The 24,096-nt window shown below is 38.6% G+C and overlaps 1 non-coding gene across 1 annotated transcript; it reads left to right on the top strand.

Annotated features, from left to right (window-relative positions):
* The first annotated feature begins 457 nt into the window (after nt 1-457).
* TRNAV-UAC (transfer RNA valine (anticodon UAC)) lies at nt 458-530 on the top strand. The gene has a single exon. It is a non-coding gene; the product is annotated as a tRNA-Val (tRNA).
* The last annotated feature ends 23,566 nt before the right edge of the window (nt 531-24,096 follow it).

Genomic DNA, 24,096 nt, shown 5'->3' with positions numbered 1-24,096 from the left:
TTCTTAGTACAATTGCAAACCTTTTGCTGTTCCGACCATTCCAATCAATTGGCGCTTGTGTCCAGGCGGATCCAGAATTTAAGGTTTATGGGTTCAGCATATAAGGGTTTAGCATTTCAATTTATTATAATTTTAAAGTTATGAGTTCATATTTATTATTTAGTACAATTTTAATGAATATTTCCATATAAATTTATACTCTGCATCGAAAATATTAGGTTCAGATGAACCTGATATTTGTATGCTGCATCCGCCCATGGACTCCTGAACAATGCATAATGCCCAAAGAGACAGTGAGCTGAGACATTTAGAGGCTCCATCAGTGCCAGAACGATATATGTACATAAACTGAATTAATTATGAATTCCAGAACACAACCCTATAATTCAAAAGCAAGAACTTTGCGGTTTTTATAGATCAAACTTATAAAAACTTAAAGCTTTGCATATAACACTAGGTTGCTGTGGTGTAGTGGTTATCACGTTAGTCTTACACACTAAAGGTCCCCAGTTCGATCCTGGGCAGCAACATTATGTTTTTGTTTTTGTCACTTTGATTATGCTCGCCATTCTTATACTTTTGTTGTACTAATAGACTTTTCCGATACATTATTTCCTTAAAAAACACCATAGCCTTTCTTCTATCAAGTTCAACTAAGATTTTAACAAGCAATTTATTCCCTTCCAAGTCATGCACAAGAGCTTCTATTGTTCATTTAGTCTTTGTATAAAAAATGAGGACCCAAAATGCCTTGCGCAAAATACAAAATTGGTCGGCCGAAACTAATTACATTCGTTAACCAAAAGTATTACAACATATGTTTGTTTTTTGTTATAATGGAAGTATATACAAAAATATGCATTTTATCGAATATTATTTTTGGGAGCGGCTAAAAATATACATTTCTCAAATGTCTTCGACTTGGCTTTACTCCTGCTCTTATCATCTATTATACATATTCGCTACAATAGTTCAAAACCTCAGCCTGTAGCTTTCAAATCTTGGCCATCATAACATGAACCAAAATTTGGCAGTTTATATAGAAGCAAAGCTTGGCATTTCTACTTGAACTATAAGAACAAAAAATGTAGTCCTTTTTGTCATTTATTATATAAATTGTAATAGAAACACATTTGTGTCAGGTTCTTAATCTACTATAACAAGATTATGCGAGATCGAAGAACTTGTTAATTTTATCGTATAAACAAGGTTAGTCGCGGAGCAACTCTTGTTCAAGATAGGTAAACAAAAAATTATGCATATGTTGAATCTCCTTAGCTTCTTCGTTTATTAAATTTTTTATATTTTGATCGACTTTCTTTAGTCAAAATTTCGGCTTCGTCACTATGCAAGGTTAGTCGCAAACCCTTGGAAATATTATGTTGCGCCAGCCCTTATGAGAGCAACTTATTCTGCATCATGTTGTCTATTTGAAATTCAACATATATCTTATTTGAGCTGGATACTTACTTTCTGAAAATTTCTATTCGCTTTTTTATTTTATTTTATGTTGTTTTGACAATTTTGAGTTTTGCACGTAACATGAAACTGAACTTGACCATGAAATGTTGGAGTATTTGTTCGACCAAAAAATATAGATCTTGGTTTAACTAATTAAACTTATATAGACGAGGGTAAATCTTTGTTAACAACAATATGCTTGAAAGAAATCCTAGTAATATGACGAATGACATGCAAATCTGTTCTAACAGGTACGACAGCATGCAATAGTCGATGGTCAAGAATCAAAATAGAAATAATGCAGCATTGAATGTAGATGAACAATAATAAATGATATTTATGTAAATAAATGCAAAGGAGTCACCCAAGACAAAATGAAAGTAATGAATATTCTTTTTGACAATGATGAGCGATGGACAATCCTTTGAATATTTCAGTTATTCTCGAATCTGGTAAAAAAATGTAGACAAGAATCTTAGCGAAAATGTTATGTTTGTATCATTGCAATAAGATCTGATTCTCTCCTTTAAAGTCAAAGAGTCTTTTACAAATGAATATCACATGTGCCCTATCATTATCTCTCTTTCTATTTATAGGGAACATGTTCCTAAAAACCCTAATAGTACAAGTGTAGAGAATATCCATTAGAATATTATTTTCAATATCCTATGTTAAAACTAGCCGTTATAACACTATCAAGGGTGCTCAACCTCGACCTCGGTCCTTGACGACTCTTCGGCTTCCATCCTTGCTAACTCTTCGGTTTAGGCCTTGCTGACTCTTCAGCTTCAGCCCTTATTGACTCTTAGACCATGACCTTCATTGACTCTTCGACCACTGCCTTCATTATTGATTAGATCGCCTCGACCCTTGGCGACCTGGAGATGCTTTACCGACATCGTTTTGACTTATATTCTAGAGATAGATTTTGACCCATATATACAGTATCTTGAAGTTGCAGCAAGAGATATAATGAAATGAGTGACTTCTAGGTAAGTGTCCCCAAATGAAGACAAGGCAAAGTTGTAGTTTAAGAAATAAATAAAAACTTATGAAACTTGTAGTTTTAAATATGTCATAATATTTGTGTGGCTATAAGACATTTGTAACTGGTGAAACATTACGTATCATTTATGTGGCTATAAAAACTTCTGATGAGTAAAATTGATAGTCTAAGGTTAAATTATTTTAAATATAAAAATGTGTTATTATTTTTGGAACAAACTAATAAGAAAAGTTTCACGTAAATTGAAAAGGAGGGAGTACTAAGGTTTTGCTCTTTCATTGCTATTGGTTTTGACTTCAGCTTTTTATTAATTTGGTAAGCACAATGTTATTGATAAGCACAATGTTTCACTTGTGAGATTATACTTGGATTGTTGTTGGTAAGCACAATGTTGTATTGACTTTTAAATTTCATTGTTTTGATTTTTAAGCAAGTCGAAGGTTTCCACATGACAACTTTTGAAGATGATTATGTCGAGGAGAGCATAATTGCAGTTGGTACTTGCAGGTGGGATTTGATTCAAAATATATAGTTGCTCTTTGAAGCTTTCAAGGAATTTGTCTCCTGCCATCAAAATGAATTTGTGAAGTGAAATATACCTAACGTAGAAGTGCAAGAACTTGAGTCAAAACTAGAAATGAAGTGATTGGGATCCCACTCTTCTCAAAATCATTTCTTTTTTAGAAAAGCAGGAGCCTACCTTGTCAGCAAGCTGAATGGAATGGACTCAGGCTGGTGCTAGTTCAAAGTTAATGAAAATAAGGATCTTCTATCATCTTTTTTTTCAAAAAAATAAAGTGGTTGTAGATCCAGAATTTAAATTCAATGAGTTTAAAGTATGTACGCATGTTAGAAATAGGTATCTTCAGTGCACAAAACATTTTGCGTTTAGGCAATTTTCGAAAAAAAATCGCAACCTAATGAGTGCGTTATAAGCCGTTTATCCTGACTTAAGCATCAGTTATTGATTGCATAGCTCGAAGCTGTGACCCAATAGATCATAACTTTACCCTTGTTTCAAGGCTTCAATCATGCATATTATTATTATTATTATTATTATTATTATTATTATTATTATTATTATTATTATTATTATTATTATTATTATATAAGTAAAATAATTAATATACATATAAGTACATAGTTCAGAGTTAAAAGCGTGATATTGTTTATTATGCGTTTGTCATACCTTTTTTTTTTATAAAGAAAAAAGCACTTCCAGTTTAATTTTATATTACTAAACAGCAAATATATATATTACATGGTAGGGGATGTGACCACATCTCCCTGTTAAAATTGAGAATGGACCCCTCCATTCATACATCAAAGTTAGAGAAATCTAACACTACAAGATTTGGAGGATTCCTCACAATTGTCAAGTTAAGCTTTGCAAAAAACTACTTTATATTTACTACGTATGATATCACTAACTAACCATATTCCAAAGTAATACTTTCTTTCTTCGGTTTAATTATGATCTTCTCAATTTATGTAACACCTTTTTTATATTTTAAAAATAATTTAAATTAAAATTCTCAATAAGTGAAGAATAAGGATTTACACAAATCTTGGAAAACATATTTGATACTCTTTCCTTTTACTTTTTTTTTTTGGGTTCTTAGTTATCCCTTTTTTTACTTTATTGGAGTCTTTGTTATGCCGTATTGTATGACAATTGCTTAAAAGGAAAAGAAAAGCAGAAATAAAGAAGCTTTTCAAAACGCATAAAATTGAAAGAAAGCTTTCTTTCTAAAATTGTATTGCAAGTAAAGCAGAATGCTTCTATCACAGCTCTCCATGATCTCTGGGCCTGCAGTTGTCCCCAAATGGAATACTCTTTGGAGAAAAAGTAAAGGCAAAGTTTATAATACAAATGTTAATATGGCAGATGTATAAATATTTTTGTAGAATATGTGTATAACCGTATATAATCAATATATTATTTATATATATCATCTAGAAAAACTAAGCCGGTTGTTTGTATAAAGATCCCTAAAAATTTTGAGTTAATTAATACGTTGACTTTTACTTTATAGAAATAATATTGTAAATTTACAATTATATAAACAACTTAGAAATTGATAATTCATTTTTAAAGTCGATCGAGTTTTTTTTACCATAATATTTTCATATCCCGTTTAATTATTTTGAATTGTTAATTATTGTGTCTTATCGAACTTTTTACGTAGTTTTCAAATATGTAATTATATCTTAAAACTTAAAAGTTTTATGTCCGAAATTCATGATTAAAATTACAAGTTTGACTCTCGAAATTCAAACTATATATGACACATAGATTGGGAGAAAGCAATAAAAATATAAACTACTTAAGTTTCAATTAACAATAATGACAATATTTTGGACGGAAAAAAGTATTTAAAAAGCCAAAGAAATTAAATAGACACTCTGCTCACGTCTAATTTATCTACCAATGGAAATCAAAAGGAGTTAGATGCATCAAAGGAAACTCCACCTCTACCTTATGAGTTGGATACCACGAAGCTTATCTCTTTAAAACCTTTCCCTTTTGCCAAATATTTCTCTTCTCATTCTTGAAATCATTTGGTTTCTATTTTTCCTCTGAAAATTTTTCTGTGTTTTTATTTTCTATATTTTTAAAGGAAAGGGAAATGGGGAGTTTTGAGAAGCAAGTGAAGGAGAGAGCACAAGAGCTGAAAACCCTTTTCAAGAAAGGAGTGAAGATTGTTGGAAAATCTTGCAAGAAGGGTTGGTATAAGGTGAAGCAAATAAGGAGTTGAAGCTTAGCTTAAATTTTCAAAGATTGATCTTTATGAACATGGTGTAATTTTTTTTTTTTTTCATTTTATTTGAGATTTTTGGGATTTGGGAAAGAATGATTGGAAAAATCTCACCTCCAATGCTTGTACCAAATTATATTAATTTACTACAAATACGTGGTGGATTGATAAATATGTCATGTAAGGTTTCGAGTCGTAGAAGTGACCACTAATACTTGTATCGGGATAGGTTGTCTACATTACACTCCTAAGAATTTGACCATTTTCTAAATCTTACGTGAATACGGAATACTTTGTGCATCGACTACTCTTACGTGGTAGATTGATAAACTATTACCTAACCATGATTTAATATAAAAGCCCATATGATTGATCTGATGGATGTGAGTAGAGTTTTTGAGAGTTTGTCACTAGACTTCGTTAGATTGGTTTAGCAGGTACTTTTTGTGGGGGTTATCAAAATTCAAACAGCTGGTTTTGATCTGTGCTCTTTTGGGTTGTTAACCTTTTTCCTCTACCATTCGATTTAAATTCTAGAGAGCTTAAAATGATATTTCAGTGTTATGCTTGACTTTATTTAGTATTTGCGTTAGTGATTGGAAATTTGCATTGTTTTATTTACAAGTATAACTTGCTGTACAATTTAAGAAATAAAAACAAATAAAATGGCGAGTAAAGAGAAACAATGATATTACTATAACTTGGAACATTTTTAACCGATACTTCAATTTTTCCAAGTAAAAGAACCTAAGAAAGATGTTGTATTTGCAGGACATGTTCTAATAGTGTTCTAACAATGTTCCGTCAAAAAACCGGCCGAAAAACTGACCGAAGTCGATCGATTTTTCAAAATATATATTTTTAATTTTTTTTTTTACAAAACCGCCCAACTTTGGTCGGTTTTCTTTGGCGCAAAAATATGAAAAACTATTTTTGCGTCCCGCGAAATTTATTTTTCAAGAAACCGATCACTTTTGGTTGGTTTTTCATTTAAAATAAATTAAAATTAATATATATAAAAAACAACCGAAATCAGTCGGTTATTTTCGCGCGAAAATACAATTAAAGAGTATAAATGAAATAAAAGACAGTCTTAAAACAAAATGCATCAATGGTCTAGTGGTAGAATAGTATACCGACCGACTTCGGTCGATTTTTCGTCAATTTTTTCTTTTTTGGAATTTAATTGACCAAATGAAATTTGTCGAAAAATACCGACCAAAGTCGATCGGTTAGCTCTACCGACCTTACGATTACCAACCGCCACGAATCGGTCGGTCCGCCACGAATCGGTCGGTTTTCGGTCGATTTTTGCCAATTACCGACCAACGTAGGTTGGCTTTGGCGGTCGGTTTCCCCCCTTTTTTTTAGTAGTGAAAAAACCTTTACAAATAAAGAGCACCTCATTTCTGTATCAGAAATTTGGCCTCCAACTAAACAGGAAAATAGCTACATTGTACTCTAATTACATAGGATTTGTTGTACTAAATTCCTACATCTACGTGCTCTATGTGAATTCTTGGTAACCTGTATTCTTTCTATAATCTACTGCTTTATCTGTTGTACTGCATCCTCTTTATGTACAGTAAACCCTCTGAAAATCTTCTAGTTTCTTGCACGCCATGTGTGGTAAATCATATCCCCATTGATAGCAGCTGCCAATTCTTTCTTTTAGACCTTTCAATGTTTCCTGTTTATCCTATCCAAAGACCGTGAGATGTTCCATACTGGTATCTTGATGTTTGTCCATTGATTTACCTCTTGCCTTAGAGTTGTGATTCATTTACACTCCACAAATAAGTGGATGTTAGTTTCAGTCATGTGGGTATTACATAGATAACACCTGCTATCCTCCACTGGAACTTGCAACTTGAGTAATCTCTCCTTTGTGAGTAGCCTCCCATGCACCGCCAACCACACTATAAACCTTTGCTTAGGTTGATCTATTGAGGTCCATATCAGATTAGCTATCTTCAACTTAGGTTGTTCACCGATGAGAGCAAGATAACTACTGGTAATAGAATAGCCACCACTTATAGTAAGCTTATAATTATCATCCTCATACCAGCTCTGCACTTTATTTTTTAGACCATTAATCTTTCTCCAGTACCAACTACTCTCTGCGGGGTCTGATGGTTCCATACATTTATTTTTGTTCTCATGTATACCCCATGTACCCATTTACCCAAAAGGCTTCTTTACATTTAATAAGATGCCATAATAACTTACCCACTGATGCCATATTCCAATTTCTGCAACCCTTAACATTCAATCCTCCTAACTTCTTAGGATAACAGATCTTTTCCCAAGCAACCAAGGATAGTTTATTTCTCTCCTCTGAGCTGCCTCAGAAATATTCTCTGCATATCCCGTCAACCTCCTTGAGTATACTTTTGAGGTAATATGTACACTGTGCCCCCGAAGTTATGGATGGAAAACAACACCGCATTAATAATTTGCAGTCTGGCAGCATATGATAGAAGCCTTGAGTAGGTGACTATGATCCTTAGAGTGATTTTCTCTACCAGTATATGACAGTCAAGCTTATTCCATTTCTTTGGGAAGAAGGGAAGTCTAAGGTTCCTTATGGGAAGAGTACCTAGCACAAAACCAGTTATTTCAAGCAACTTCTTCTTAGTATTATCATCTACACCAGCCATGAAGATACTAGATTTGTCCATATTTGCTTTCAACCCTGTTACCTTGCTAAAGTGATTTATTGCCTCCATAACCTTTTAACTGAGCTTTCATTTCCTTTACAAAATATCATCAGATCATCCGCAAATATGAGATGAGTCAGCTTTAGTGTTTTGCACATTGGATGATATTTGAAATCAGGAAGTTTGCTAACTGTCTTCAACATCCTTGATAAGTATTTCATAACAAGCACAATTAGAAGAGGAGATATAGGATCACCTTGCCTAAGCCCTCTCTTCCCAACAAAATATCCATGACTTTCTCTATTGACTTTAACTAAAAATATTATAGTAGACACATACATCATAATTCACTGAGTAAATTTATCTAGGAACCCAAAGCCCCTCAAAGCTTCTTCTAGGAACTCCCAACTCACCATGTCATAGGCCTTCCTGAGATCAATCTTCATAAGACATCTTGGAGTTATTTTCCTGTTATAATGTCTTAGAATTTCATGACAGATTAAGACATTGTGCAACATTGATCTCCCTAGTACAAATGAAGACCGACTCTCTACTACTAAGTGATCAACCAATGCCTTTAGTCTCTTGCATAGCAATTTGAAAATGCACTTGTAAAGTACATTGCAACATGATAATGGTCTATATTGGCTAGAAAATTCTGGATTGTCCACCTTTGGGATAAGAGCTGTGACTGTTGAGTTGAGTTGCTTGAGGAACTTTCCATTGTGAAAAAATTCTATTACTGCCTCTGTGATATCCTGCCCCACTATAGGCCAAACAGCCTTATAGAAACCACTCCCAAAGCCATCTGAACCTGGACTCTTGTTGCTGTCAATATGGAACACTTTCTCTTTAACTTCCTTATCCACAACTGGCCTTAGTAAATCCAGCTGTTGAGCAGTTAACAAAGTAAGGCCATTTTTTAGAATGCTGGTAAAAGCTTGCCTCTAGAAGTAGACCTTTTTCCTAATAGTTCAGAATATTAATCCACAAATAAGTTTGTAATAGACCCTGGATCAGTTTGCCATGTTCCTGCATCATCCTTAAGTTGTGGCTTGTTTTAGCTTCCTATGCTTTATAATTGAGTAAAAATATCGTGTGTTATCATCTCTTAACTTAATCCACATAGCTTTACTTATGTGTTGTAGGTATATTTCTGCCAAATGTGAAGACTGTTTGAACTTCTGATAAGCCAAGGATTCAGCCTGCTGAACCTCTTTATTCAAAGGATCCCTTTGGAGTTTCAACTGACTTTGCTTAAGCAACTTCCTATCTTATTATGCTTCTCTCACAATATCTTGAGAATATTGTGACTTCAGAACCTTCAGCTTATTCTTAAGTAGTTTCAACTTTTTCACTACTTGATACATTTGGTAGTCCTCAATACTATCAGCCCACTCTTCTCTTACTATTGTATTAAATTGTGGATGTTGAGCCCACATGTTACAGAACAAAAATGATTTTTTAAACTTACTTCTTTCCTATACGAGTGACACTTTTGCAGGATAGTGATCACTGATTCCTTCTGAGAGAAATATCGCCCTATAAGCTGGCATTACATCTAGCCATTCCCCATTTATGAACACCTAATGAATCTTTGAAAATATCCTTTGTTATTCATGTTTGTCATTCCAAGTTTACCTATTGCCTTGTGCTGGTTAAGGAAAATCTAGGCAGCAGTGTTAAATTCCAAAATCGAGGGTTTGAACTCATTTTTCATATTTTGAGTTAGAGACCACAGATTTAGGTGAATTTTGAAGGGATTTTCAGGGAGTTGATTGGGGTAAGTGTTTCTCACTTGGTTTTGGTTAAATTCCATGATTTTATCTTGATTTTAATCATCTAAATTATGATTTGGGGTGAAAAATTGGGAAAATAATGGAAGAATTCTTGAGATGGAATTTTGAGGTTTTGAAGGGGATTTTGTTGTCGGATTTTGGTAAATTTGATATGACTAGACTCATGAGTGAATGGGCTTTCAAGTTTTGTAAATTTTGTCAGATTTCGAGACATGGACCCGTGGGCCGAGTTTGAGCCAATTTCGGGTTTTGGGTTAATTTGATAGTTTTTCTTATGGAATTCATTCCATTAGCGTATATTGATGGTATTGTACTGATTGTGAATAAATTTGGAGCATTTGAAGGACGAGTCCAGAGGAAAGAGCATTGCAGGGTAGAGTTTTGACCGATTTGAAGTAAGTAACGATTGTAAATCTAGTATTGAGGGTATGAAACCCCAGATGTTTCGTATCATTTTACTATTTTGAAGTGACGCACATGTTAGGTGACGGGCGTGTGGGCATGCACTGTTGGGGATTTTGACTTGGTCCGTCCTGTAGCAACTGTGAAGTTGCATATTTTTTTGAAACTATATGATACTTATATGTTTTAGAAAGAGTTTCTGTAAATTGGGCTGAAAGCCATGTTTTGGGCCTTGTGCCAGTGTTGTTTGGACCCTTAGGGGCCTTTTCTTACTATCCTCTCACTGTTTTCGATTGAAATTCTATACTCAGTCATGTTTATACTTGCTCACTGCATAACTCAGTTTTATGACTCTATTTTGATGCATATACATATTGTTTTAGGCTGAATGCCCTGTTTTTACTGAAATGCCCGAGTGACTTGAGAGGTTTATGACTGAGTGAGGTCGAGGGCCTGATTTGTGAGGATAATTATGGGATCGGGTTGCACGCTGCAACATGTTCGATATAGGTCGAGGGCTTGAATGATTTATGCCATGATTTGGCTTGATATAGCGCTTGGGCTGAAGGAGCCCCTCCGGAGTCTGTATACACCCCTAGTGAGCGCAGGTACCTACTGAGTGCGAGTGACTGGGAGGCATGAGTGACTGGGAGGCATGAGTGATTGTGAGGTATGCCCGAGCGGCATGAGTGATTATGAGGTATGCCCGAGCGGCATGAGTGATTGTGAGGTATGCCCGAGTGGCATGAGTGACTGTGAGGTATGCCCGAGAGGCATAAGTGACTGTGAGGTTTGCCCGAGGGGCTGTATATGAGTGATGTTTTGCCCGAGGGGCTGTTTACGATTTCATCATTTTTGCTCACCTTTGCATTGAGCCTTTTTTTGAAAAACTGTTGAAAAATATCTTTAAATGATTTTTACTGGAACCGGGTTTAAACGAGATGATTTGATTCAAACATCGATTTTTAAAGCATGCCTTACTTTACTAAATTTTTATGATATGAACTTGATATGCTTTATTGCTCATCACTACTGCTCAATCTTTATTTATTATTATTACTTACTGAGTTGGCGTACTCACGTTAGTCCGTGCACCTTGTGTGCAGATCCAGGTGTAGCTGGGCACGGTAGTGGTTGTTGATTATTCTGGTTGCAGATTTTGTCGGGAATAGAAATGTAGCTTCTTAGCGATCGCAGCCCCTGCTCTTCTCCATCTTATCTTCCTTTAGTTGTATTTAGCTATTTTCCAGACTATGTTAGTCTTGATATTGTTAGACAAATGGTAGTAGATGCTCATGACTAGTGACACCCCGATGGCATGCTTTTCTTTTCCGCACTTTTGTTTTGATTGGAACTCCTTTGAGAAGGTTTCTATGCTAAATAGCCTTGAAATTATCCTTGAAATGAAAATATCAGTTGGTTTTGGAATGATTCGGCTTACCTAGTACCACGATATGCGCTATAACGACTGGGGTTAGTTTAGGGGTTGTGACAGATTGGTATTAGAGCCTAGGTTACATGGGTCTCACGAGTCATGAACGAGGTTAGTAGGGTCTTGCGGATCGGTACAGAGACGTCTGTACTTATTCTCGAGAGGCTGCATAACCTTTAGGAAATTCCACATTTTTGAATTCTTGTCGTGCGAGTCTGTTGATTCTAGTAACTAAACATCTGTTGTTTCATTCTCTCATAGATGGTGAGGACTCGTGCTACTGTTCAGGAGGGCTAGCCACAGTACCACCAGCCAGGGCCGCGAGAGGCTAGGGCCACGGTAAAGGCCGTTGTAGGGGCAGAGGTGCAGCCCATACAATAGCTGGGGCAGTACCTGCAGATCCACCAGTTGTCCAAGGTCAGGACTAGGTTCCAGTTATTGATGCACCAGCTCAGTTACAACCCATGCCTATTATGATTCCAGGCCTTCAGGAGGCCCTACCTCAGATTCTGACGACGTGTACCAGCCTTGCTCAGGCGGTCTCTATCTCGACGGCCGCTGCCATTTCTCAGGCCGGGGGAGGCATTCAGACTCCCGTCGCTTGCACACCCGAGCAGCTTGCTTAGGGACTTTAGACACCGGAGGCACCACCAGCCCAGCCGGTTGTAGCTGCATAGGATTATGTGGTTCCTGCCATGCTTGAGGATGATCAGCATAGGTTGGAGAGGTTTGGGAGGCTCCAGCCGCCACCTTTCAGTGGCACAGAGAGAGAGAATGCTCAGGACTTCTTGCACAGGTGTCAGAGAATACTCTGTACTGCTGGTATTCTGGAGACTTGTGGGGTCTCATTCACTACCTTTCAGTTTTTTGGGGCTGCACTCAGATGGTGGGAGACTTACGAGAGGCGCAGGCCTGTTGGCACAACACCCCTTACTTGGCAGCAGTTCTCCGTGGTCTTTTTGGAGAAGTTCGTGCCTCAATCCCGCAGAGAGGAGCTGCGCCAGGGTGATATGTCTGTGACACAGTATGAGATGCGGTTCTCTGAGTTGGCTCGTCATGCTCTCTGGTTGGTTCCCACGGACAGGGAGAGGATCATTAGGTTTATTGATGGTCTCACTTATCAGCTACAGTTGCTCATGACCAGAGAGAGGTTGTCGACATTGCTCGGCAGATTTAGATTGTTTGCGATCAGGAGAGGGTTGAGAGGGAGGCCAAGAGGCCTCGTGGTCAGGGTGGATTCAGTGGTGCTCCTTTTGGGGGTCAGTTCCAGCACGGTAGAGGTCGTCATTTCAGACAGGCTCAGTTAGCTCGGCCACTTCACCGTGGTGCATCATCTGGCCATAGTTCTCACAGTTCTTATCAGGGCAACTCATCACTTAGTGCCCTTCCAGCTCAGAGTTCGTCCCATGCTCCACCAGTTCTGGGCTCCTCTATGCCAGGTTCTTCTACGAGTTATCCCGGTGCTAGGGGTTCCCTTCAGTTCCCGCTACCAGCACCAAGGAGTTGTTTTGAGTGTGGGGAGTTTGGGCATATGTGTAGGCATTGTCCTCATCGTCATGAAGGTCTATCTCAGCAGAGGAGTCAGCCTCCAACTTCAGCACCAGTTACCTCACCACCCCCCAGTCAGCTCGGGGTAGAGGTCAGTCAGCTAGGGGTCGCCCTAGAAGGGGAGGCAGATCAGGAGGTGGCCAGGCCCATTTCTATGCCCTCCCTGCCAGGCCAGACACTATTGCTTCTGATGTTGTGATTACAGGTATTGTCTCAGTTTGTCACAGAGATGCCTCAGTATTATATGACCCTAGTTCCACATATTCATATGTTTTCTCGTATTTTGCCCATTTTCTGGATATGCCCTGTGAGTCTTTAGTTTTATCTGTTTATGTATCTACTCCTATGGGCAATACTATTGCTGTGGATTGCATATATCGGTCGTGTGTGGTGACTATTGGGGGTCTGGAGACCCAAGTGGACCTTTTGCTGCTCAGTATGGTTGACTTTGATGTGATATTGGGTATGGATTGGTTATATCCATGTCATACTGTTCTAGATTGTCACGCTAAGATGGTGACGTTGGCTATGTCGGGATTTCCGAGAGTTGAGTGGAGCGGTTTTATAGACTATGTACCTAGTAGGGTAATTTCGTACCTGAAGGCTCAGCGTATGGTTGAGAATGGTTGTCTATCCTATTTAGCCTTTGTGAGGGATGTTAGTGCAGAGACTCCTGCCATTGATTCTGTTCCGGTGGCACGCGATTTTCTGGATGTGTTTCTTGCAGACCTGCCGGGCATGCCGCCTGACAGGGATATCGACTTTGGTATTGATTTGGTGCCGGGTACTCAGCCCATTTCTATTCCACCGGATCATATGGCACTGGAGGAGTTGAAGGAGCTGAAAGAACAACTTCAGGAACTCCTTGATAAGGGATTTATTCGGCCTAGTGTGTCACCTTGGGGTGCACGGTTCTATTTGTGAAGAAGAAGGATGGTTCCATGAGAATGTGTATTGATTACAAGCAGTTGAACAAAGTTCTCCAAATGTGAGTTTTGGCTCGGTTCAGTAGCATTCTTGGGGCATGTGGTATCTAGTGAGGGTATTTAGGTGGATCCGAAGACGATAGAGGCGGTGCAGAGTTACCCTAGACCGTCCTCAGCCACAGAGATTAGGAGTTTCCTTGATTTGGCAGGTTATTACCGTCGCTTTGTGGAGGGATTTTCATCTATTGCATCTCCCTTGACCAAATTAACCCAAAAGGGTGCTCCATTCAGGTGGTCGGACAAGTGTGAGGATAGCTTTGAGAAGCTCAAGACTGCTTTGACCACAACTCCAGTGTTAGTTCTGCCATCAGCTTCAGGTTCTTACACCGCATATTGTGATGCCTCGAGGATAGGCATTGGTTGTGTTTTTATGAAGGAGGGTAAGGTGATTGCCTATGCCTCGCGCCAGTTGAAGATCCATGAGAAGAACTATCCTGTCCATGATATTGAGTTAGCAGCCATTGTTCACGCCTTGAAGATTTGGCGTCATTATTTGTATGGAGTTCATTATGAGATCTATACTGATCACCAGAGTCTGCAATATCTGTTCAAGTAGAAGGATCTTAATTTGTGTCATCGGAGATGGTTGGAGCTTCTTAAGTACTATGATATCACTATTCTGTACCATCTGGGGAAGGCCAATGTGGTGGCTGATGCTTTAAGTCGCCGGGCAGAGAGATTGGGGAGTTTAGCATATCTTCCAACAGCAGAGAGACCTTTGGCATTGGATGTTCAGGCCTTAGCGGGCTAGCTTGTCAGATTGGATATTTCAGAGCCTAGTCGCGTATTGGCTTGCGTGGTCTCCAGGTCTTCTCTTTATGACCGTATCAGGGAGCATTGGTATAATGACCCCCACTTGCTCGTTCTTCAGGACAGGGTTCGGAGAGGTGATGCTAGGGATGTGACTATTGGTGATGACGGCGTGTTGAGGATGCAGGGACGGATATGTGTGCCTAATATAGATGGGCTTCGGGAGTTGATTCTTGGGGAGGCCCACAGCTCACAGTATTTCATCCATCCGGGTGCCGTGAAGATGTACCAGGATTTGAGACAGCACTATTGGTGGAGGCGGATGAAGAATGATATAGTTGGGTTTGCAGCTCGGTGTCTCAACTGTCAGTAGGTTAAGTATGAGCATCAGAGACCAGGTGGCTTGCTTCAGAGATTAGAGATCCCAGAGTGGAAGTGGGAGCGGATCACCATGGACTTTATAGTTGGGATCCCACGGACTTCGAGGAAGTTCGATGCTATTTGGGTTATTGTGGATCGGCTGACCAAGTCCGCTTACTTCATTCCAGTTGGTACTACTTACACTTCAGAGCGGTCGGCTGAGATTTACATCCGAGAGATTGCTCGCCTGCATGGTGTCCCAGTTTCCATCATTTCAGATAGGGGCACTCAGTTTACATCGCAGTTTTGGAGGGCAGTGCAGCGAGAGTCAGGTACTCAGGTTCAGTTGAGCACAACTTTTCACCCTTAGACTGACGGGCAATCCGAGTGCACTATTTAGATATTGGAGGACATGTTGCGCGCTTGTGTCATTGACTTTGGTGGTTCATGGGACCGGTTCTTGCCACTCGCAGAGTTTGTATATAACAACAGTTATCAGTCGAGTATTCAGATGGCTCCGTACGAGGATTTATATGAGAGGAGATGTAGATCTCCAGTTGGATGGTTTGAGCCGGGTGAGGCTAGGCTCTTGGGTACAGACTTGGTCCAGGATGCATTAGATAAGGTGAAATTGATTCAGGAGCGGCTTCGCACGGCGCAGTCTAGGTAGAAGAGCTATGCGGACAGGAAGGTCCGTGACGTATCTTTCATGGTTGGGGAGAAGGTTTTGCTGAAGGTATCACCCATGAAGGGTGTTATGAGGTTTGGGAAGAGGGGCAAGTTGAGCCCCCGGTTCATTGGGCCTTTTGAGATGCTTCAGAGGATTGGGGAGGTGGCTTATAAGCTTGCCTTGCCACCCAACTTGTCGAGTGTGCACCCAGTGTTTCATGTTTCCATGCTCCAGAAGTATATTGGAGATCCGTCCCATGTTTTGGACTTCAGCACGGTTCAGTTGGAGGGTGATATGACTTATGATGTGGAGCCAGTGGCTATTTTGGATCAACAGGTTCGAAGGTTGAGGTCAAAGGATATAACTTCAGTGAAGGTGAAGTAGAGAGGTCAGCCTGTGGAGGAGGCCACCTGGGAGACCGAACGGGAGATGCGAAGCAGATATCCACGCCTATTCAAGACTCCAGGTATGTTTCTAGACCCGTTCAAGGACGAACGATTGTTTAAGAGGGGGAGGATGTAACGACCCGGTCGGTCGTTTCGGGAGTTATAGCCTTATTTTCCCAATTTCTATTTCCTTTATGCTCTTAAGCTATATTATGATATACCGGGTTAGTTAATTCGGGTCCGGAGTGGTTTTAGAGTGGAATGAAACACTTAGTCTCTTATTTAGAACCTTAAGTTGGAAAAGTTAACTGGAAGTTGACCTATGTGTAAACGATTTCAGATTTGAATTCTGATGGTTCCGTTAGCTCCGTTAGGAGTGCGTCCGGAATGTGATTTGGAGGTCCGTGGTAGAATTAGGCTTTAATTGGCGAAATTGGAAATTTGGCGATTTTTGGTCGGCAGTGAAAAATTTGATATCGGGGTCGGAATGGAATTACGGAAGTTGGAGTAAGTTAGTAGTGTCATTTTTGACGTGTGTACAAAATTTGAGGTCATTCGGACGTGGTTTGGTTGGTTTCGGCATTAGATGTCGAATTTGGAAGTTTAGAAGTTCTTAGGCTTGAATCCGAGGGTAATTTGGTGTTTTGATGTTGTTTTGAGTGATTCGAAGGTTCGACTAAGTTCGTATGGTATTTTAGGATTAGTTGGTATGTTTGGTTGAGGTCCCAGGGGCCTCGAGTGAGTTTCGGGTGGTTAACAGATCGTTTTTGGACTTTGTAAAATGGCTGATCTGTTGGTATGAACTTTCTCGTTTCCTTATACGCGATTGCGTGGGTAGGTCCGCGATCGCGTAGGCTTATTTAGGGGTAGAGGCGAGTTGTTCTATGCGATCGCAGGCTTTGGGACGTGATCGCGTGCGTGTGTGAAGTTGTGCTTCGCGAACGCATGGGCAGTGCCGCGTTCGCGTAGAGGTATCGAGGCGGTGAAGAGGTAAGGTGATTGCTCTATGTGATCGCGTGAGTTAGGATGCGATCGCGTAGGTTTGGGAAGCAGTGATACGCATTCGCGTGGGAGATTTTGCATTCGCGTAGAGTAAATTTCTGAGGGGGCGAAGTTGTTCTTCGCAATCGTGAGGACTTTTCCGCGATCGCGATTAAGAAAAATCTGGGCAGCAGTGTTAAATTCCAAAATCGAGGGTTTGGACTCATTTTTTATATTTTGAGCTAGAGACCACAAATTTAGGCGATTTTGGAAGGGATTTTGAGGGAGTTGATTGGGGTAAGTGTTTCTCACTTGGTTTTGGTTAAATTCCATAATTTTATCTTGATTTTTATCATCTAAATTGTGATTTGAGGTGAAAATTGGGGAAACAGTGGAAGAATTCTTGTGATGAAATTTTGAGGTTTTGAATGGAATTTTGTTGTCAGATTTTGGTAAATTTGGTATGACTAGACTCGTGAGTAAATGGGCTTTCAAGTTTTGTAAATTTTGTCGAATTTCGAGATGTGGACCCGGGGGTCGGGTTTGAGCCAATTTCGGGTTTTTGGCTAATTTGATAGTTTTTCCTGTGGAATTCATTCCATTAGCGTATATTGATGGTATTGTACTGATTGTGAATAGATTTAGAGCATTTGGAGGTCGAGTCTAGAGGCAAGAGCATTGCGGGGTAGCGATTTGACCGGTTTGAAGTAAGTAACGATTGTAAATCAAGTCTTGAGGGTATGAACCCCGGATATTTCGTATCATTTTACTATTTTGTAGTGACGCACATGCTAGGTGACGGGCATGCACTGTTGGGGATTGTGACTTGGTCTGTCCCGTAGCAACTGTGAAGTTGCATATTTTGTTGAAACTATATGATACTTATATGTTTTAGAAAGCGTTTCTATAAATTGGGCTGAAAGCCATGTTTTGGGCCTTGTGCGAGTGCTGTTTGGACTCTTAGGGGCCTTTTATTACTATCCTCTCACTGTTTTCGATTGAAAATCTGTACACAGTCATGTTTTTTACTTGTTTACTGCATAACTCAGTTTTATGACTCTATTTTGATGCATATAAATGTTGTTTTGGGCTGAATGCCCTGTTTTTACTGAAATGCCCGAGTGGCTTGAGAGGTTTATGACTGAGTGAGGTTGAGGGCCTGATTTGTGAGGATAATTATGGGATCGGGCTGCACGCCGTAACATGTTCAATATAGGCCGAGGGCCTGAGTAATTTATGCCATGATTTGGCTTGGTATATTGCTTGGGCTGAAGGAGCCCCTCTGGAGTCTGTACACACCCCCAATGAGCGCAGATACCTACTGAGTGCGAGTGCCGAGTGCTGAGTGACTGGGAGGCATGAGTGATTGTGAGGTATGCCCGAGCGACATGAGTGATTATGAGGTATGCCCGAGTGGCATGAGTGATTGTGAGGTATGCCCGAGAGGCATGAGTGACTGTGAGATTTGCCCGAGGGGCTGTATATGAGTGATGTTTTGCCCGAGGGGCTGTTTACGATTTCATCATTTTTGCTCACCTTTTCATTGAGCCTTTGTTTGAAAAATTGTTGAAAAATATCTTTAAATGATTTTTACTGGAACCGGGTTTAAACGTGATGAGTTGATTCAAACAACGATTTTTAAAGCTTGCCGTACTTTACTGAATTTTTGTGATATGAACTTGATATGCTTTATTGCTCGTCACTACTGCTTAGTCTTTATTTATTGTTGTTACTTACTGAGTTGGCATACTCACGTTACTCCCTGCACCTTGTGTGCAGATCCAGGTGTAGCTGGGCACGGTAGCAGTTGTTGATTCTTTTGGTTGTAGATTTTCTCGGGGATAGCAAGGTAGCTGCTTGGCGATCGCAGCCCCTGCTCTTCTCCCTCTTATCTTCCTTTAGTTTTATTTTGCTATTTTCTAGACTATGTTAGTCTTGATTTGAACTCCTTTACGAAGGTTTCTATGCTAAATAACCTTGAAATTATCCTTGAAATGAAAATATCGATTGATTTTGGAATGAGTCGGCTTGCCTAGTACCACGATAGGCGCCATCACGACAGGGGTTAGTTTAGGGGCCGTGACAGGGTTTTCGGTTCTTAATAAGCTAATGATAAGTCGATAATAGTAAAACGACACTATACAACAATATTTTAAGTACTACTAGAGCATAAATTCAAATACCTATAGTGATAGTTCTTTTAGCTATTTACATTTGAAACTGTAGCATCTAATATAAAGCAGAGTATTAAAGTTGTAGCAATAATATAAGATAGAAAACTGTACCGGGTGAACTAAGTTGCAGTACATGATAGAATCAAAAGAACAAGCCAAAATAAAGGTTCCAAAGTACAATCATCACTTTGTTGAATTAATGATAAAGTATTCATTGTAATAAATTAGAATCTTACGTTCATAAAAATCTTCTCAAACTTTAGCCCATAGTCTTGCAATTTGAGTAGCTTTTTTTGACTTTTGTGATAGATTGTTTTGTAACTCTTCTGTTAGGCAAAAGTAGATACGTAGGATTAGAGAATTTGAGTCTCTTAAGGAAAATAAATTGGCTAATTCCTATTACTTTGGGGTTAGGCAATCTTTTAATATATAAGTAGTATAAACCAAAAAATATATATAATAATTAAAATGTAGAAAATATTTAAAAGTATTCACAAAAAGATATGATACTTTATATAAATAGTTATTAAATTTTATATATAATTTATCGATTTGGTTCGGTTTATTTTTTGATTTTTTATAATAGAACCAAAACCAAACCAAATATTATCGGTTTTTAAAATTTAAAACCAAAACAAATCCAAATCAAGAAAAATATCGGTTTACTTAATCGGTTTGGTTCGGTTTTCATTTTGGATCAGTTTTTTGTCAAACCATGAACAACCCCACTTATCCCATAGTTCCTTCCTCTGTTCTCTAGTAGTTAATGCATATACATAAGCAATTCAAATGTCATTTGAAGAGGAATGTAATGAACTTCACAGTTGATTACTTGAGCTGACATACTCATAGGAATAACCTTGTAGTAATGTGATGACCCGGTAGGTCTTCAGTTTTAGCCCTAAATTTTATATTTCAAACCCTCGATTAGCTCCATTTAGACTTTCTTGATTTGTGTGCGCAATCTATGTCCTTTTTCAAAAAGGGTTTTATAAGAAACTTGACAAAAATGTGAAATCGTGCCTTAAAACTCATTTGAGTTGACTTTGGTCAACATTTTATGTTACAGGACCCAGAACAGAATTTTGACAGTCTCGGTGAGTCCGTATTGTCATTTGGGACTTGATCGTATGTTCAGAATCGAATTCGTAAGTCCCTAACTTGAATTATCACCATTTGTTGAAAACTAGAAGTTTAAAGGTTTAATGAAATTCTAAGTTTGTCTGTAGTATGACTTTGTTGCTACCAAGTCCGGATTCTGGTTTCGGAACTTGGCATAAGTTCATTACAGTATTTATGACTTGTCTACAAAATTTGGTGCAAAACGGAATTTATTTGGTGTGATTCAGACGTCCGATTGTTAAAATGGAAGTTCATAAGTATCTTTGAAAATTTCATTCGTTTTGGTGTCCGATTCGTAGTTTTAGGTGTTATATTGGTGTTTTGATCACGCGAGCGAGTTCGTATAATATTTTTGGACTTGTGTGCATATTTGGTTTGGATCCCCGAGAGGTTGCAGATGTTTTTGAACTCAAGGAAATTGCTGGTTTAGCATATCCAACCTTAGTCCAAAAGACTTCATTGCATTCTGAAAATGCCCTACGTAATTTCAAACCGAGTGAGCTTACATTAGTGGTGATTTACATGAGTGTCAAGCCTATGGTACTTAAAGCAGTACTTCTGACATTCTTTAGAGAGAGATGAGCAAACCTTTCACAAATCTTTGAATTGATTACTACATTATTAAGTGAGATGTAAACGGAGAGTAGAAGAGGAGGAGTTTGGGATTCACAATAACCTACATAAAAGAGCGAGCTTCCTTGATGGATTAAGTCAACTCTAGATGCTCAAGTGCCACATTAGAACTATTTGTGCTTAAAAGTTCAATCCATTGCCTTGTTAATAATTCATAAGTGTGTGGGTAATTGTTTATCCCAATTGATGTGTGATTGATGCATTTTTTATTAGCTGGAATAGGTCTTAAACTGTGGAGGTGGGAATTACCTTATTTGCTTGAGGAAAATCAAAAGCTTAATTTTGGGGGAGTTGATGAGTGAGGATTTTAACTACTTATTAGCAATTTTTTGCTTTCGTTTTAGTCCAAACGCGTTTATTTGTGTTCCCGAAAAATGATGAAATATGCTTAATTGCAGGAATGGTAGCAAATGAGCCTCAAAGATGAAATCCAACTCAAGAAGTAGTAATCTGAACTAAGGACAAAAACAGGCACATGAGCTCTAAAGTGCGGACCGCAGATTCTCATCTGCGGTCGCAGATTGTGAAGCAAAGGCCAACAGAGACTTGTGAGAAGTGCGGTCGCAAAAGCAAAGCAAGACCAAATTTTCACAGAACATGCATATGAAGATCAACGGAAGTGTGAACCGCACATATAATTGTGCAGCCACAGAAGATCAGTTATGCGGTCGCAGTTGTAAGCAGAAGAGCCATGTGCGGCCGCACTCCAAAATGTGCGGACCGTAGAAAGAGAGAGATGCAGTCGTGATTCAGAATTGTGCGGTCGCAAGATTCCAATCCTGTAAAGCTGAAGCAAATTGCGAACCGCACATGGAATTGTGCGGCCACATAAAGGGCAATTTTGTCCGAAAATTCCAGCACTGTATAAATAAAAGAGTTTCATTTTTTTAGGTCAATATTTGTAAATTTTGACATCAGCAGCCGTTTACTTTGCTTCTTTTAGTAGTTTTAGCTATTTTGAGCTTTTTGAATATTAGTTTTATCATTTTAATCATTAATATGGGTTTAATTATCACTTCTTCTTCTTTATCTTCTAATTTAAGCATGAGTAGCTAGATTTTTACTAGGGTTGTGACCCAACCCTAGGGTGTGAACTTGATGTGTGTTTGATTTATTGCTTGTTTATGGTTGAGTGCTGATTATCTAGCCTTGTTCTTGCTTTTAATTGAATATTTAATGGTTGCAAATATTATTTCATGCCTAATTGACTTGGTCTCTACTTGAGAAAGATAGACTTAGTCTAGGAAAACTTGACTAGCAAGGAATTGGGTCAATCGAGAGATTGATAAACCCAATTAAAGGGTTGAATCTAGAGATAGTACAATCCTACTTGAGCTTATTATCAACTGCTTGGTCAATACCCATTTGAACTTGAGAAAGCTAAATTGGGCAAAATCACTCTCTGACCGAGAGGTAATGAGTGAGTACTTAAGTGTTGATATCTATAATACACCCCGACCAATAAAACAAGCTTTAAGGCTTACAAACCATTAAGCGAACACCTAGGTGAATGTCATAGCTCTAGGCCTTTTCTATCATTTGAAAAACAACCAAAAATAATTTCCTAGTTTAAATTCTTAGTTTGTAATCTTAGTTTAAATTAGACCTAGAAACAACCCAATTTTGTGAAAGTACAATTTGAAATAATTCAAGCTCATACAAACTATAATATATATCCCTATGACCCATTCATAGCTATTTATTGAAAATCGACCCCGACTCCTTGTTGGGTATAACTATTGCATCAACCGTTTTCATATCCTCAAATTGAGGGGCAGGGAGCTATAAATGGGTTTTAGGGATATATATTATAGTGTATGAGCTTGAATTATCTCAAATTGCACTTTCACAAACTTGGGTTGTTTCTAGGTCTAATTTAAACTAAGAATTTATTTTTGGTTATTTTTCAAATAATAGAAAAGGCCTAGGGCTATGACCTTTACCTAGGTGTTCGCTTAATGGGTTATAAGCCTTAAATCATGTTTTATTATTCAGGGTGTATTATAGCTATCAACACTCAAGTATTCACTCAATACCTCTCGGTCAGAGAGTAATTTTGCCTAATTTGGCTTTCTCAAGTCCAAATGGGTATTGAACAAAGCAGTTGATAACAAGCTCAAGTCGGGTTTTACTATCTCTAGATTCAACCCTTTAATTGGGTTTATCAATCTCTCGATTGACCCAATTCCTTACTAGCAAAGTTTTCTTAGACTAAGTACATCTTTCTCAAGTAGAGACCAAGTCAATTAGGCATGAAATAATATTTGCAATCATTAAACCTTCAATTAAAAGCAAGAACAAGGCTAGATAATCAACACCCAACCATAAACAAGCAATAAATCAAACACCCATCAAGTTCACACACTAGGGTTGGGTTACAACCCTAGTGAAAATCTAGCTACTCATGCTTAAATTAGAAGATAAAGAAGAAGCAGTGATAATTAAACCCATATTAATAATTAAAATGATAAAACTAATATTCAAAAAGCTCAAAATAGCTAAAACTACTAAAAGAAGCAAATTAAACGGCCGCTGATGTCAAAAGTTACAAAAATTGACCTAATAAAAAAATAAAACACTTCTATTTATGCAATGCTGAAATTTTCGGACAAAATTGCCCTTTCGGAGATTCTGCGACCGCACAATTCCATGTGCGGTCCGCACTTTGCTTCAGCTTGATAGGATTGGAATCTTGCGGCCGCATAATTATGAACCGTGGCCGCATCTCTCTCTTTCTGCGGTCCGCACATTTCGGAGTGCGACCACACATGGCTCTTCTGTGGACCGCACAAATACAACTGCGACTGCATAACTGATCTTCTACGGCCGCACAATAATTGTGCGGTCCGCACTTCCGTTGATCTTCATATGCATGTTCTCTGAACTTTTGGTCTTGCTTTGCTTCTGCGGTCGCACTTCTCACAGGTCTCTGATGGCCTTTGTTTCACAATCTGCAGTCCGCACTTT

The sequence above is a fragment of the Nicotiana tomentosiformis genome, chromosome 8 (genome assembly GCF_000390325.3).
Source record: "Nicotiana tomentosiformis chromosome 8, ASM39032v3, whole genome shotgun sequence".
Classification (NCBI taxonomy): Eukaryota; Viridiplantae; Streptophyta; class Magnoliopsida; order Solanales; family Solanaceae; genus Nicotiana; species Nicotiana tomentosiformis.
The sequence above is the reverse complement of the archived record's forward strand: the minus strand, read 5'-3'. Positions and strand labels throughout refer to the sequence as shown.